Source organism: Crocodylus porosus, unplaced genomic scaffold (assembly GCF_001723895.1).
Source record: "Crocodylus porosus isolate Cpor-Errol unplaced genomic scaffold, CroPor_comp1, whole genome shotgun sequence".
In the NCBI taxonomy this organism is placed as follows: Eukaryota; Metazoa; Chordata; order Crocodylia; family Crocodylidae; genus Crocodylus; species Crocodylus porosus.
The window spans coordinates 104,331,499-104,338,510 of NW_017728947.1; positions in this window are offsets into that span (position 1 = coordinate 104,331,499).

Here is a 7,012-nt window from a genome sequence, read left to right on the forward strand (position 1 = left end):
CTGATGAAGAAATTGAACATCTTCCCATCTCAGGCAAACATAGCAGCAATGACAACGCTACAGGTAATGAAGAAATCCAAATAAACAACCAGTTAACTACCAAGGTTCAGGTAATCTGGGCATGGTCACATGGCTGTGGGGGTCTCTCCTAAACTATCAGCACTTCTGTGGTTAGTCGGTCAGTAAACCCACTGGCGCTGGTCATGTACTGCCCTAAGGCTCAGCCATCTTGAATTACCGTGGTTGGCACTTGGAGGTGAGCTGACCACCTTGCTTGCATTCATCTTCTGTCCTTCTGGGATTTAGAGGAGGGGTCAACCATTCTTTCACAGTATGTGTTTGTTGGAGGTGACAGCCACACGTGACCGTAGCCACTTGTGATATCAGTGCTGTTTTTAAGCATTGTTTCCCATTGCAGATATCCTCACCACCATTTTCATTAAGTGATAGCAGCTGGCAGGGTCCTAAACTGCACTAAGCTTTTTATTTTGCATTATTTGTCTTCTTTGGCAATGCCTTACCAGTGCAAGCGTTACAACATGTCTGCAGGTGACAGCCTGTATTTCACTGGGGCCATTCTGTAGTTTCACAGGGCAAAAGAGCGCTCAGGGTCTGAATCTGCAGCTTCTTTTAGTAGGTGTTTTACTATGTCAACCCCTACCTCCCCCAGTTCATGACATCGTACATAATGAAGAGTAGTCGTGATATGCCTGATCCCAGCAATGCTTAGCATGTGTATGCCCACTAAACCACAGTCCGTTGTCAGGCATTGTGTTGTCAGATCACCATGTCTGCAAACAGATTTGATATACATGAACACCTGTTTGGTTGTAGCATCTTCTGGTAAAGCTATCTTAAATAAGTGAGACTAATAGGCTTCATAACAAGTGCATATAGTTGTTTCTGGCCAACATAAACCCACCAGGTGTGTGCACCTCCTGGTGCTGTTGTGGACTCCAACTTCAGACTCTGTATACCTTTTTGCCTCATGTCTCGTTTCTTCAAGGATTTGAGATTCTCCACAAAGTCCACTGTGTCAGCGAACTGTCCCCGCTCTACCAACTCCAGTCAAGGTGGGGGAGGTAGCTTTGCTTGGCAAATTCTCATTGCCTTGTCAAATATTAATGCTGGGTCTTCCTATAGTCTCCTTCAGGGAGTTTTGCCCTGGATCCCAGTCATAGCTGGGGCTCCTATTGGTACTTAGATACTAGTCCCTAACTCGCCTGCCCCAGATCAGTCACAAGTTTTTCCTCTCATTTCACCTCCTCATGCAGTAGTCCTCACACTATGCCATCCAGCTGCGTGCTTCGACTGCTCTATCCAAGTTAATTTAACCCTTTTAAAAACATTGAGGGCTGCAGAACCAACTATTGTCACAAATTGAGCTAACTTTGGACTCGCATCCTTTTTGCATGCAGATTGAATGAAGTGCTGTTTAAGCCTGCTCCAATTGTTCTCCACATTTCCAGAGAGTTTAGATTCTGATGGGGCTCTGAACTACATCAGTGGTCCACCCAGTGTTTTCTTAGTTAATTTTGGCATCCCATTTTGTTCAGAAGAAGAGCGTCTGCTAGACATCTGCTTCAGTTGTCGTCTGAGCCCTAACTGATCATAAGCCTGTACACACAACACAATACCTGTTCCGACTGGCTCTTGTGAGAGCTTCTTCAAGGTACCATTCCCCACAACTCGGTGCAATTCAGTAACCTGGGCAATAGAAGAGGTCGGTCTAGATCAGGAGCTAGCAATCTTTTACCAATGGCAGACTGAAGCTGTGCTGCTCAGCCCTAACATGGGAGGGTGACCCAGCTGCCACTGCTTCCCTTGCCAAAAATTGCCACTGCTGCCACATGCCGTTGAATAGTGCCAATTCCCCATCCCACTGAAAACCTCCACTTACTGCCAAATGCCACTGTGGGCTGGATCTGGTCCATGGGCTGTAGGCTGCCAACCTCTGGCCTTATATAATCATGAGAGTCCTTTGTGGCCTTAATCTGTAGATGTAAGTGGTACAGCTAGCTAGAAGTCAGAAGGAAGCAACCAAGACAAGTCAACCATCTTCAAAAGAGCAAGGTATTTAGGAGTAACATCTGTCAAAATCATAATTGGAAAAATAACAGGAGTCAAATTTACAGCTGAAGCAAAGAATCTGATATAGCAAACAATGTCTTTCACAGGGCATGAAGAGGCAGGGTGTGGGAGGGGGACAATGGAGTGCCAAAAATAAGGAAAACACATCTGTTGTACTCCTCTGATGAGCTTGGCTGCAAAATTTTAATTATATCTATCAAAGCAATGTTTATGTGATTAAGACAGTGTCCGCAGTTTACCAGCTGGAGCAATGGGCATCACCAGTCTAATGGAGCCAATTTTCTTCTATAAAATAATCACCAAATTGCCTGCATCTAGCTATTAAAGGGATTTCAGACCAAGCAGATGGTCAGTTAGGATTTAACAAAACAGTTAGCATGGAACAAAAGGGTCACTAGTATTTCCTTTCCTGGATAAAAAGCCCTGACATTAGCTGTGTTTGTGCATGCAGTTTCCATTATGGGAAAAGAACATGAAGTCTAATGCTTTTTTGGTTTTTTGCTCCTCTCTATGTCCTGTAACATTCATCACTTAGTTTTGCTCTAGGCCAATGGGGGACAGCAAGGCAAAAGTTAAATGTGATCCAGTGAATGCCCAGTACTTTCTGTGAGGACAGTGCCCAGACACAAAATGCCCAGTCTGACACTGAACCCAGGCTTTGTTCCACGTTCGTTTGCATAAGAGGAAACTGAGCTTGGGGGGGGCGGAAACACAAGAAACACATTTGGAGGGACGCAGATAAAGAAAATGGTGGTCCAGACGCAAACCAGAAGAAATTCATGCCTAGGAATATGTCCAATTGACATGTGAGCCAGACTGTGCACACAACACTAACAGCTGGAGTTACGGGCAGCTGAACTCTAATGGAGTCAATTTGCTGCTGGAAATAATTACCAAATTACTCACATTTGTCCACTGAAGAGATTTAAGTCTGAGCAGATGAAAGTTGGGGGGTGTAACAAACTGAGCACAAAAATGAGTTGCTATGTTTTCCTTTTCCTGTGGATGACAACTGAAAACCCAGGATGTCCAGGTGATCTAGCCAGGCTCCTTGTATTACTTAACCCAAGTGAGGAATGAGTCAAATGTATTAATACTTCAGTTCACATCGAGCCGGGAGGAAAGCCCATTTGGCTGAAATGTCAGCTGATAAATGAAAGGATTTATTAAGAAATAAACAAACAACAGCCCTTTTAGTAACAATGCTTTCAATTTAACACATTTCCTGCCCGCTGTCCCCTCTCTGCCCATCAGAGTGGAAAGGAGCAGAGCAGGCATTAAACAGGAAGAGGAAAGTGCTCAGTTATAGGCAATAGTAAAGCTAAGTTATTAACCAACACACAACAGAGCTAGCTGAATATGTATTGGACACCAGACAAACCAGGACTTTCCAAGGACAGTGGTGCAAAGTGGTTAAGCCTACCTACCTATCCAAGGTATTTCTAAGACAGCCATCACTGAAGTGTCTGAGCAGCTTTTATGTTGCAGATTTTAAAAGGCTGCAAATTCCCACGCCTGAAAAAATATGGTTCAGCTCTAGAGAGTTCAGTCATTTCACACAACTTCCTAGACTGTTCAATGAAGTCCACAGGCATTTCAAGAGATTCCAAAAATAGACGAAAAAGAAGAGCAAAAAACTAAGAGGAATTACCCCTGTGGGTATTATGGCATCACCAAAGGCATTGGGAGCTTTGCCTTTGACTTTAATAGGGCCTAAGAGGCAAATCCCAAATTAAGTCCCTAAAGTGAAATGCAGGCAAATTTAAACACCTAGGCTGCCGATACACATGCTCTAATGTGTTCTAATTAGAAAGCATTGGAGCAGACTCAATTAATCAGAACGCTCTAGTTAGATCACTCTAGCATCACCACGGTATCATATGTATTCAGCTCTCCCACCTTTCAAAATGGCTGTGGGGGCACTTTAACTAAAGTTCATGAACTTCAGTTAAAGCATTTTTAAATGTGTGTGGGGCTTAATACACGTAAGGCTGTGACACTTTAATTAGAATGGCTCTCCAGGAGCCACGCTAATTAACTCCGTCCCCGCTCCCCGCTCCCCAAGCACATACATAGGCAGCCCTAAGTCCAAGCTGTGATCCTTAAAACCTGACTCAACAGCTCCTACAACCCAGAGGTGCCTAAATGCCATCATTCCCAGACTCCGTAGGCCCCGCTGCTTGGGACTTCACAGGTCCTGGAGCACTTAAATGTTCTTTACCTGTGCACACGCAGAAGTGCCTCAGTTCTCACAAAGGTTGGCAGCTCACCACCTGGGCTCAGTCTTGATCCAGAAAGGAGGTATTCCTTTCCCTACCACAACCAAGCAGCTAAGTCCAGCAGGCATGTCCTCCAAGCACCTAGTACAGCATGCAGGATCAGGGAGAAATGTAATAGGGGCCACTGCCACATGGGTTTCCCCCCACTTCCTGGGCAACTGCTTCTATCCACACGGGTATTGTATATAAACTAGGCGGCACCAAGCCCCGCTCCAAATTTCAGTAAGGGGAGAGTGAGCCTTTCTCCATTTCAGGCTATAAGACACACAGGACTCTCTGGCACAGCCCTGCGAAGGTGCGGACTTGCCCATATTGTGATTTGTAATGCTAAGGGCGTGTATTTATTTCTTTAAAGGGAGGCAGGGGGTTCTGGACCTGATTAGCACTCTGCAGACTAGCAAGGCATATCTGAAACAGGGTCAGAGGTGATTTACAGCAGAGGCTGCAGCTAAAGCAAAAGTCAGTCGTGCATGTGGCAGAGCTGATGAGAGAATCCACACGCCTTGCGATACATGCGTGTGAGCCAATTTAAGCAGCTTGCTCATGTAAAACACACGCGCGCACATGCACACTCAGACGCCATTTATACAGTGTGTATCAGATGGTGGAACCCAGTCTGTATAATAAATAAAACTTTCTCTTTGAAGACTCACTAGGTTTACTATAATACACTCTTACAGTTTCCTTTGGAAAACACTCTTTCCATATCAGTCTCACTCCACACACTAATATGCTTCCCTCTGCACTGCATCTTAGCGATGCCCACTGAGAGCCAGAATCAAAACAACTGCACCAGACAGTGATCTCACCCTGCATATTGCCCCATCATTTCAGCAGATGTGTTAGCTAACAAGCCTAGGGCACTCAGAGCACAATGATATCACTGGCTCTGGATTTCAACACAAGAACCGAGGGGCAAGGCTCGGTCACACCATGAACTCCTCATAAGCAATTTGGAGAGAGCTCATTCACAACCAGCCCCCAAATCTCTCATAATTACCCCTTGAACATAAGCCTGTTGTATGACTCATGCACCCTAAATAGATTAGAGACACAAATGAGGTGGTCTGCACACAAACCATGATAAAGATGCAGGTAGTGACTGAGTAAAGCTATTTCAGTCAGCTGCCTTTGAGCAAAATTATCATCTTTCTCCCTGTCATTTATCAGCTTGATACAGCATTTAATGGCTTTTCTCTTTTCTTACCATACAAGAGAGTTATCCTGCCAAATATGTCTCCCTGATCCAACGCAGTGCAACTGCCACATTGAGGTAAAAGTTTTAAGACTTTTCCATAAAACCAGCTATTTTAAATTTGTTAAATTAGTATATTCATGGGAATAGCCTCACTGTCCATCTATTGGGTAAGTTATAAAGAGAGTGAGCATAGGGACTTGGAAATCACCCGTGCAAAGCCCCATCTGGAGTCATGAAGTAGGTGCTCTTCTACCTGTCTCATTTGGAGAACCCAATCCAACAGGCATCCTCGACAACAACTACTAATCTGAGCTACACACAAAACAAGGCAGCAAATAAAGAGGAAGGGAGTCTCGGGAGAGTGGTAATGGCAGGCCAGTGTTATCTAGTATCTCATTGGCGAGGCCATTTGGCATGTAGGTGGCCCGGGTTCACTTCCCTCATTTGCTCGAGGAGATCTGAATCTGAATCTTCTGCCTCCCCAGCAAATGCTGTAACTACCCATCCACAGGGTAACTGAGGGTAAGGCTTTCTCAGTCCTTCCCATCAAAGCTCATTCACCCAGTATGAAATAATTGAAGAGTCATTGGTCAGTGAGAAAGCAAGAAGGCATGATTCTATACCATGCCTATTAGGGCACTCACTTGGGACAGGAAAGACCTGAGTTTCTGTCCCTTTTCCAGTGATACCTAGTACAAAACACTTAAGCATGCACTGAAGTAGGTCTAGAACCTAGGTCTCTCCCATCCAGTCAGTGTCCTAATCACTGAGATGATGAGTAAGGAGGAGAAAGTGTGGCATGAAGTGACATGTGCTGATGTCCTATGTCCAGTCCACATACACACCAAAGCAAAGTCAAATTACTCTACTAAAAACCTGCAGTATGCCCACATCCTAAGTATGGAAGAGGAATGGGACTTCAGACATACATTTCACCTCTAGCACATTTAACTGCCCTCTCCATGTACTAAGTTTCTGGATCCAACCCTTAAGCACCCTTGTCTGCTCATGCCTTGGAGCCTAGGTGCCAGATATGAGGCCATGGATTCAACTGGATGACAAGGTGGTGTCATACTTCAGCAAGGCCTGCAGTGGGTAGTAGCAAGGTTCAGTCCATCTCAGTGTTGTAACACCTTAGTCTATGAGCAGATCTAGCCCACAGCACTTATGGGGGGGCACCCTCTTTCCACTTGCTCTCTTCTTTCCACCTGAAGAGGTGTCTTGCCGGGCCTGATTATTTGTTCCTGGTGCTGTACCCAGTTGGCAGGAAGTACAATTAACCCAGGGGTGGGCAAAATATGGCCCATGGGCCAATTCTGGCCCACCAAGCCATACTATCCAGCCTGCAGGGCCCCTAAAAAATTTAGAAAATGAATATTTATCTGCCCCTGGTGCCTGTCAAAGATGACAGGCACCAGGAGCAGTAGGACCCAGGGGGAGCCGC